Below are 10169 nucleotides of genomic sequence, written 5' to 3' on the forward strand. Positions count from 1 at the left end.
TTGTATATTTAATCCCTATAAGTACAGTATCAATTAAGTACCTACAGTAGAACCTCGATTATCCGACCTAATTGGGACCGAGACGTATAGTTAAAAAAAGCTCGAAGATCAAGCAAAAACAACATAACACCTTTTTACTTCATCATCGTCATTTTCTTAACGCGATTTTTTTGTGTCCAAGATGAGAATCGGAAGGTAGCATCAGATAATACGTAGTACCATTTATTTATTTTCATAAAGAAATCGCACTTCGACACCGGGGTCAACATGAATTCACTGATTAATTTGTTTATAGGATACACTTAAAAATACTTTTAATACCGTGTAATTTTAAGTAGGTAGGTGTTCATTTTCAAGTCCAAAAAAATTGTTAACAGTAGCAAAAGCTTTGACCTGCCGCATTAAACTTTCAAACACTGTTTTTGGGTGAATTGGCTCCCAATTTATTACTTCCCGATTCAAAAACTAACATTTTTAGTAGACCATTTCTATTCCCATTCCTCTCAGTGCTATGAGCCTCAAACCAGCACAAACATGATCTTTGATTGCACATAGTTGTTAAAGAGTTTAGGTCACGATATATTGGTTTTCTAGTACAATAAGTTATTATAACATATCAGCTAATTTTAATACGTTTCCGCAGAGCGGACGCAGCGTGACGCAAAACCCACCCCACCGTCATCTACGGATGACAACTGTCTAACATCCAAACATCAGCTTATTGAAAAAGCAACCTTTTTGTATATCCACTTAAGGTTAGTATTAGGTAGGCGTTTTGGTAACTTGTGGTCTTTTTTTAAGTTAGGTGTGCGTATTGTCATCACCAGATGTCAAGAGAATCCATTACGGGAAAAGCAACCTTTTAGATAAAAACTTAAGGTTTACATTCACTAAGCGTTTTGGTGATAAGACCTTTTTTGCAGTTTAGGCTATTGTCATCGCCACATGTCATGGGAATCGATTACAGGCTATAAAGACACCATCGATAGCCATAAATCGTGTTGATTATAGTTTTTTCTTTTATTTTTAACGGCGCACGCGCATGGGATGGGAATTATAAGGGAATTTGTAATTTCGAGCAATGCGATGTTATGTTGTATTGTTGGCTGCTTTTTCTGCAATTTGTACCAGTGAAACTTACATTGTAGTCAAGTCAATGAGGTCTTACTCTCAATTTATTGATTATATTAGAGTAAGTAGGGTCTATTTAAGCCAAGTTAACTCTGCATCGACTTTGCAACACCAAGGAAATGAAGTCTCTTCAAAGAAATGAAGTTTCTTTGGAAGTTATAAAAATAGTTGCCATCTAAAGAAAAAGTGACCAAGCACTCCAGTGGCCGAGGCCAGAATCGAACCGGCATCTAATGCCCTGAACCTCGAAACCCGGCCAAGGCAATACCCGTCCGAAATTCTCGTTGAAAGGCTAGGAGCTTTTGAAAAACTCTAAAGGCCGAAAAAAATGAATATCCCTCAATAATATATGTATGTCTATAGATCTCTAAACAATATCTCAATAGTTCTAAGTTAGAACCTACCTACCTAAAATGTGGTCATATCATAATCATAATCGTTTATTGCAACCATGGTATTACAAGGTGTTGGTTCTTACATTAGACAGTACATACGAGTACATGGACCCTACTAGGGCGTGGCAACATTTTAAAAAAACCTTAATTAATCTAAAACTAAGTTGTACACAAACATAAGATAAAGATAGAATATAAAAAAATGTAACATACCGAACAAATCACATAAAAATTATAACATATAGGGTATTTGACAAATTTGTATTAATGGTATTAGTCGATCAGGTTTGTTTTGAGGATCTAATTTAATGTATCATTGTCTTAAAGAAATACAAAAGTCACGAATGATGGACAAAGTGCTGGCACCCGCACTTTACTGACCAAAACGCTTCTAACAAAATGGCAACACATCGTGACGTCACCATGTAACGTCGCTTTTGCTTAGAAGCCATTTCGAAGTATGGAAAACAAAGAAATTGTGATTTTGTCGGTGAAATATTGCGTTTATATTGTCACTATACAATCCTGTAACGCAAGATCTTTAATCCCTGGACCGCAAGACACATAAACCATTCATCTAGACACGCGGCAGCATGTCAAGCCAAGTTCAAAAGAAAAGAACTGGCGACGCAGCGGCCGTGTGTTATTACACGAACCATTTGGAACCACTCTTAACACCTATGTAACTCGAAATCTATTTAACATAAACATATGAGATTGGTCTCATTTATTAAGACCATTTATCCATAACTCGGTAACAAATATTCGTTATGAACACATAAATTTTCCCGGGATTCGAACCCGGAACCACCTGCTTCATAGGCAATGTCATATTATTTTTATTTATTTTGATACACTAGCAGTTCTTGTAACTGATGCGTGTATATATCGAAGCACTTGTATTTTATTTTGCACTTTTCAGTTCTAAAATAATATGATATGATATGATATGTGATGAACGCCGTACAAATGCGTCTTTTCTCGACGAACTTAACATTACAACAAGGCTTTCCACTGTTTGCTCCCAACGTGTACTTGGTTTCTTCGGTCATCTGAGCAGGACAGGGCCAGATAGCCTGGAAAGGCTCATAATTACTGGCCGCATGGCAAGGAAGCGTAGGGATGGACGTATGGCCACGCGTTGGGCGGACAGAATAACATCAGTGACAAACGCCACACTGCAGGCTAGCATGCACTGGGCCCAAGACAGAGCGGCCTGGAGAGCACTGGTGAAGAGTGTCCACACTCGTCACGTCCCTCAGCCATGAGGTTACGACAAAGAAGAAGATGATATGTGATATGGCGATCAGAATATTTTCTAATATGTTACACCATATTGTGATATTACGTCCATAAATAAATAAATATTATAGGGACATTCTTACACAAATTGGCTAAGTCCCACGGTAAGCTCAAGAAGGCTTGTGTTGTGGGTACCCAGACAACGATATATATAATACTTATACAAATACTTAAATACATAGAAAACATTCATGACTCAGGAACAAATATCTGTGTTCATCACACAAATAAATGCCCTTACCGGGATTCGAACCCAGGACCATCGGCTTCACAGGCAGGGTCACTACCCACTAGGCCAGACCGGTCGTCCATAACTTAAGAACATCCTACTTAACACCTCATTTAAATTTAAAGCCCTATAATGACGTCAACGACAATAATTCATGGCATCGACACATGACACAGGTAAAATAAAATACGAAAAAAGACATCAAAACGGAAAGCACAAAATGGCATTACTCTTTAAACGGAAATCGGCTCATAAAATATTTCACGGCCATTTTCCACTGACCCTCCGTGTGTGTCGAACCTCCCCTTATTGGTCCAGTTTTGAGGGTGGTTACGGGGAAGGGGAGGTCAGGGTAAAGTGGTTATGGAGTGGCAGACGGTCAATGTTCAATTGATATTAATGGTGTTAAAACACCTGGTCCCTGCGAGTGTGACTTCGGGCTGGTTTACATGGATTACAGTTACAGGAACTATATTTCGCTTGTTAAGTATAACGTGCATTTAAATAGTGAAAAAATAAGTTGACTTATTTGTAGGTTTTTGCTATGCGTAAGTATAAATTTTGCATCAAATTGTAATGACACTTATCGCCACTTGCACCATTCCACGAACCCGGGGTTAACCGGTTAAACCTGGAGTTACCATGGTTACCAGTACAATTTCACAATGGGTTAATGGTTCAACCGCTTAACCCCGGGTTAGTGGGATGGTGCAAGTGGCGCTTACTCATTTATTTTTGTCATCGACAACTTCGTAGCGTTGTCCTGGACTTTTGGATCTGGGAGCCTAGCCAAGATAACATCGTTAATAGAAAATGGCAATCGGAACTTTAATGCATGGAAATAGTGACGTAACTTTTCTTCCTTTGTATTTCCCAAAGGTACATTTTTTCTTTTCATTTGACGTTTGTCAATACACAATTGTCATCTTGACTAGGCCCCCACGCTCGGCAACATGACTGTATAATATTTTGTATACATCGTTAATTATTAAAAAACTTATAACTCTTAGATACTGTATACTACAAAGGGATCAGTACAGTTACCACCAGTCTTGACATTGACACAATTCGCTCACGTCTACGCACAGACCTAAAATTTATGCTAGTTCTGTGCGTCTACGTAACTTACTTTCTATGCATGCTCTTACTGGCATATTAGTGCAAGCGAGATGTATAGAAAGTAAGTTACGTAGACATGAGCGAATATGTCAATGCCAAACTGGTGGTAGGGGTACAGAAATATTAGGAAACATTTTAGTCATTAATTTGGAACACAGACCTATAGAATAATAGTTCTCCGATCCATGTAAGCCCCCGCTACAGCTAATAGTAGTGCACCTACGAAATAATCGCGTAACCTCCACACTGACACCTGATGCCCAGCATTTAGTGACCCTCGCGCCACTTACACGACAAGTTTACACTATTAATACGCGATTACACCGTTTTACTGCTACTTAAACTTTACCGATGGTCCCGGGTTCGAATCCCTACTTATGATATTGTAAACGTGAGGGAACGTACCCATACTACGTTACCAGTTCAGGGCGGGAGAGGGGTCTTCAAAATACCACGCTAGGCCACAGGGGGGGGAGTTTTATCAGTCATCATCATCATCCCACGCAGACGAAGTTGCGGGTAAAAGCGTTCGGATGGATTTTCCGATCGGCCGCCGACAGATCCCTAATATAAAGAAGATCCCACACCATACGACATTAGTTAGTTAGTTTTTCTGGGCATTTTCCGCAAATCGACATCCAATGTGCCTATTTTGTGTGAAACGAGGTAGCGCTACTCTAACCACCCCAGCTCCTCCACGAAGCCTAGCCAGCTAGCCACCATACGACATTACCTATATAAAAAGATATATGATTATAACTACATGTATCACAGCTATTCATATTTGACTAAACATATATGGCAACAAGACCCTTAGTTACTCTCAAGTACTTGCTTCTAGAAATATGCCTACTTTAGATAAAGAGATATCTATATAGATACAGTATTATCTACCTATATTATTTGATGACTCTTCACAATCAGGGTCAAAATCTTCCACGAAATGATTATAACACATACTATACATCTAGAATGAGAAAGAGTAAACTGACAGTTGCGGGTGGATATAAATTACAATTTACAGTCTAGCAGATACCTAGTGTCCGACCGAAGTTTCGGTTTCGGTTTCGACAGGTAAAAACAAAGATTTCAAAAGTAAAGATAGGCCCTTAAGATAGGTTCATATAAAACCGAGCGAGCATGCGCACCAACGAAATGTGCACAAACGCCATTTGCGCCTGTAAAGCCCTTCTTTACGAAGCAATATTTATATAAGTATATATGACTCTTAATATACGCCACACTGCATATTCGGTTCCGGATCAAAAACTGCCAGAAACGCTGACTGAAACTGTATTCTAGGCAGCGTCTGGCTGATGTTTCGGTGTTTCGACAGGTTTCAGCATAAAAATCATGTTTCGGCCAAAGGTTTGGCTTTGGCCCCGTCATGTGAAAGATTCAATAGTTTAGATTAAGAACCAAAGTGAATTAAATACATTAAAGTAATTCAGGTTCATGCCCTAACACTTGAACCAAATCACAACAATGCGCCAACGCCCTCCGAACATAAATTATGCGCTAATCGAACAGTTTGGACAGTTGATTCAATGCGTCGAATAGCTCGGACAGTTACTCAAATAGCTTCCATATATTCCGTGCATTGTGCTCAAACAATGCCGGTAGTTTAGTGTTAGTGGACAGTAATTTAGTTTAAAAGCTTTAAACATTGTTTGGACGACCCGAATTGATATAATTCGAACACAAACATAGTTTAAAAAAGTTATAGTGATTGACTAGCACGTTATCTTTTATCAAAGTAATATTTTAGTATCAATTAATATGGATTTCCGTAACACCTGATTCTGTTCACAATCGCAGGCATGAAAGGATTAAAAGAATAGGGTATTTTTGTTTTATGCACATATGTAAGAACCAAGAAGATAGGTCAAAATAATACAAAAAATATTGTTAAGGTATCTGTTTTTTAACTGGAACCAACCCTGAAATTAGGTAAAAAAAACTATATTTCATATATTTACGGCTGATCAATTAATTAATAATATTAATAATTAATAATATATATATATATATATAATAATATATATATAAAGTATATAAGGCCGTACACAATCACCTCGAAGAATATGACTGAGGGTTGAAAAAAAATATTTTTATGTAGTTTTATGTAAACAAATTGCTGTAAACGATCAGTTAACTTACCAACAAATGGCACCCAATAAGCGACACGTAAAAACTTGCGTAGTAGGTAATCAAACAAATCTGATATAAAAAGTTTACAAAAAAGTCTTTAAACAGTTGCGTGCGGCGACACGCTTAGTATAATGAGGCGGTGATAGTTTTTAGGGTTCCGTCATTATAGGTTACACTATTTTTTCGGGGGTTACGTGAACTATCCCTAACCGTGTTAGGGTTACTGGCATCTGAGTGGCATCGATATAAATTGTATGACGTATAAGGTATCTAATCAAGCAAAGCAAAACTTTTTGTTACACTTGTACATTTATGCTGTTAGGTAATCATATATAGTTATTTGTTATACAAGGGTGCAAAGTTGTATTTTACCCGCGAGTGTGGAATTGAAACACGAGCAAGCGAAAGGATTCTATAGTTGAACCACGAGCGAAGCGAGTGGTTCTAAAATAGAATCCTGAGCGTAGCAAGTGTTTCAACACACGAGAAGTAAAATACATTTGCACCCGTGTGTAACACAAAACTTTTCCCCTCACTATAGCGAGGAAAGTGCAACATCCACAGGCGTTAGATCATCTTCATCACTGGAATCACTATTTTTTTTACGATATTATAACAGAAAACACTAGAAATTCTGATTTTTACGTGAGTCGGTGAGAAGAACAGTAAAAATTTTGTTGACAATGTTGACATTTCTGTTCTGACGTATGAAATGTCAACGATGCGTTTTGAAATTGCATCGACTCAACTTGTGCGTTCAGAATTATATTTAACATCATTACAAAAAATCTAACGTTTCTTATGGAATTTTAAGGTTTATGACTTAAAATTATTAAATAAAGCTAAATTTGGTATTTTTTATTAGATTCTCAAACCATTTATTTAATGATAATTAATATCGAACGAACCATTATCATGAGCGTTTTACGTTTTGTTATCTGTCAAGCTACTTAAACACGCTCCATCCAAGGTCAAATTACTTTCCCCACTAGTGGATAAAATGCGTTTTTCCCCGCTTGTTTTAAAGGATAATAGACGGCTTTCCGAGCTAGTGAGGGGAAAAATATTTACTTATCCTGAGTAATAAATAGTAAATAAATTATTAGGATCCAAATTAGCTTTTGTTAGAAATTGAAATGACATTATCAAAATCTGACAAAAAACTGACAACAAAATAAAAATCGAACCATTAGAAGTTGTCAAGCCGCAGATACAATCGGGGCTCATCTAATGAGTTCACTTAAATTAAATGTTTCGGCAGCCCAAATGAATATCCGTAACTATTTGATGAGATACGATACAATTGATTCCTAGAGTTAAACCGAGGTGCAACGATTTTGATAGCACACACAGTGCAAGCGTAATTTATACGTCATAATTTCATAGAAGTTTGACGCTTGCACCGCGTGCGTGCTATCAAAATCGTTGCAGACTTATCTCGGTCTGACTATACAGGTTTTTTACATAAAATGAACCCTCCAAAACTATTCGTAACACACCGTATCCACATACTCATTAGGGACAGTCCCAAAAAATGCGAGCGATTATTCAAAGAAGGGAAAAGTTGTGAAAAATTGGTGTCAGCGCGTAACGAGCCGTCAGTCAGCGCGCGGGCGAAAACGCATCGGCCATTAGCTTAATGCGGACACGGAACTGGGACGTTAGTTTAACAAACTGTTTGTCTTGTGCGTAATGTAATATAGTTAATCTTTTATAAGACATAAAGTTGCATAAAGTCATGTAGGGTAAGTTCATTTTGCTCGGGGCGAGAGAAACAGTATGAGGATTCCCTAAAAGTGTTTCTCTCTTACCCCATCTTAGCTTAGGTACCTATCTCCTGCCTCCGTCAGTCATCGCACGGGCGAAAATGCATCGGCAATTAGCTTAATGCGAGCACGAAACTGGGACGTTAACACAAACTGTTTGTCTTGTGCGTAATGTTATACCTATGGTTATAATCTTCTACAAGACTCTTACCTAAAGACAGTAAAAGGGCCTGAAACGAAATCAGATCGAACGATAACATTTTTAGGTACGGATAAAGGTACTCCAAACACGCTAACTTTGCAATGCCATAGGTACTTCACGTATAGCACTTGGCAGGAAAATTTAGTGTGGTCCGACTATCAGTAATTCAGTACAGCTAGGGGGCCATCATGATGATAATTGTCGATAGAAAACGCCCGAATAGTCGCGTGACATTTCGTAGCATCTTTTAATCCGATACAAATTTCTTCTCGTTTGGTGTTTGTCATCTTGGGTAGGCCCCCATATCTCCGTCAGTTATGTCTACCGACTAGCTATGTTCTGTTTCAGGAAAACTTTGCTGAAAGAAAATAACTGCGAACACATAAAAATGCAAAGTGAAGCTAAATGTAAATAAGAAATATGGAGTTTTGTTGGTAGTTGCTATAACTAAGTATTCCTAATTTTAGTTACCTACGTCAAACGGTCTCTGAGGGAAACGCATTTAGACCGAAGAGATCCCATAGTTAAGTCTCAGTTGGAAATGTATGGTTAAAATAGGTACCTACCTAATTTTTTTTTTTTTTTAATCTTATTTATTTTATAAGCCATACAAACCTACCTAATTTTTATGTAATAACAAACTTAGAAACAAGTTGTTCACTGTTCAGACATCTAACACTTGCCTACAAAGTTGTGAATGGAGGCTAGATAAATCCAAGTTCAAGCGAAAGTGTGGAGCAAACACCCCGAACTTGCAAGTTGGATGCGGGCTCCTTCAGAACTTGGCGGAATAATCCCGACTCATCTGCAACTTCTTAGCGTATCTATTGTAGTCTAGGTGAAAGTTGGTAATTTTAATCCTACATATATCTGTGTGAAAGTTATTATAATATATTAATCTTTGGAAAATTAACGTGTTTATAAGTTTATTACTGAAATGAAATACCTAAATATCGGTAAAATCCACGTAGCAAAATGGTGCTGAAATAAGAAAAAAATCGGCGGCAATACTACTTTCGACAATAATCTGAGGCCATGGAGATCTAAGTTGCCACTGTGGTTGCCACTTACAGTAACTAATTAGAGTTAGAGCGTTTTCACAATGTCCGATCCGATATCGGATGTCGGAAGCTAGTAAGATGTAAGAAATACGTGTTTTTCTGTATTTATTTATTCATTTAATAACTCAAAAAGACGGACTTAATGCCTAACTAAAATAAATTGTGTGTGTGTCATATGACCGATGGCCAAGGGGAGGGGAGAGGCATATATTTAGTTAGAAATTTTGTTTTCTAAGGGGGGGCAGCTTTTTTTAACCTTTCCATTACAAAAAAATAGTATATTTTACCTAATCCATCATATAAATTAAACATTGCAAAGCTGTGGTATGGTCACGGAAGACCGGGCCGGAGCTAGTGCAACCTAGTTGAAACGTCGGAAAAAAGGTAAAATAATGAAATTTAATCGCGTTAGACCAGACCAAAAGTAACGACATTAATTATGTGTACAAAACGAGACAGTTTAAAGTGTTATATTCCAATATAATTATTTACGGATTCTGACCAATCTAATTCTGCATAGCATTTATAAAGACTTTCTATGAAAATATGACACTCCCTCACTTTGTTAATTTACACTTGACCTCAGCTCTCCAGAAAATTAAGACACTCAGCGAAACCTCAATAAGTTTACACATAAACCCTAATTTATCAAAATAGTTAGCGTTCCAGTCCAAATGTCAATAGCTTTATTTTCTAGTCTTTCCGCCTTCTTTCGTAGGTACACATTTTCTATTATAAAATAGTTATTTCGACGCCAACGTTTTGAGCAATAAAACCGTTCATTAGACCGTGTGATGGCTGATGGGTGACCAA

This window comes from Cydia strobilella, chromosome 19, assembly GCF_947568885.1.
Source record: "Cydia strobilella chromosome 19, ilCydStro3.1, whole genome shotgun sequence".
Lineage (NCBI taxonomy): Eukaryota > Metazoa > Arthropoda > Insecta > Lepidoptera > Tortricidae > Cydia > Cydia strobilella.